Below are 1104 nucleotides of genomic sequence, written 5' to 3' on the forward strand. Positions count from 1 at the left end.
CCGTCACATATAATTAAAATGAATAGAAAAGAAGGCAGACGAGCTCTTACTTCAGCTGAGACGATAGAGGGGAAAGTTTGCGGACAAATAAGCGAAGGCGACAAATGAGAAGACGGGGAAGGTGAAGCCAGCGGGGACAGAAGGTGGAGGAGAGGAGGAGAAGCAGGGAGGGTCAGGATGACAGACGACAGGAAGTTGGGGTGGGTGGGTGGGGGGGGGAGGTGCAGGTAAATAAACATGGAGGTGGTAGTCGGGGTTGCGGGGAGTGAAGGGCAGAGCGCTGCTCGTCCTCCATCTCTCTCTTCCAGGAGCTAATGAACTCCTGGTAGCGGCGGAGACGGGAGCGATGGATCAAGCCTCAATCCCTCTGTGTTTCTTTCTCCCTCCCTCCCACCTGTCCTCCCCCTTTTTGCACTCTCTCCTCCTGGCTTTTTTGGCAGCGCTCCAAGCTCGCTGGCTCCGACTCACCTCCTTCATTGTTTGTCAGCAGATTTCAGGAGACGGAGCGGGAGGCTTAGTTAGAAAAGTATTTGGACCTCAGCCTTCTTTCTCTTCTCCTTCTTTTTCTTCTCTCGCTCTCTCTCTCCACCGCTCTCCCTTCTTCTCTTCTGTTTTCCGATCTTTCGTTCCTGCTCCCATGATGCAGCGGCAGCAGCAGGAGCAGTGGCAGCATCAATAAATATTGTGTTAATGTTCATGGTGGCTGGAGCCAGCAAGGTGATAAAGGGAATCTATTTGATTTCTGGGGCTCATTCGTTCGGCCCGTCCGGTTGGTGTGGATACCACTTGTGTGTGTCCATGTTGTGTACAGTTACGCAATATGTGTGTGTGTGTGGGTTAGGACACAAGTGTTTTCCTTAAATCCTTTCTTTTCCTCTTGCTGACATCAGTGCATTGAGATAATTCTCACTCTTGACACTCAAAAGCACTGAAAACACTGAGAGGCAGCTACTGTAAAATGATTGTCCTCTGATGTTTCCTTCCTCACTGGGAGGAAACATCAGAGGACAATGAAGGAAGGACAAGGAAGCCACTTAAGGCCATGACACCCATTCAACCAACCTCAACAGCAGGTAAACGAGCGTACGCGTGTTCCTTTTCAGC

This window comes from Melanostigma gelatinosum (assembly GCF_949748355.1).
Source record: "Melanostigma gelatinosum genome assembly, chromosome: 14".
NCBI classification, from domain to species: domain Eukaryota; kingdom Metazoa; phylum Chordata; class Actinopteri; order Perciformes; family Zoarcidae; genus Melanostigma; species Melanostigma gelatinosum.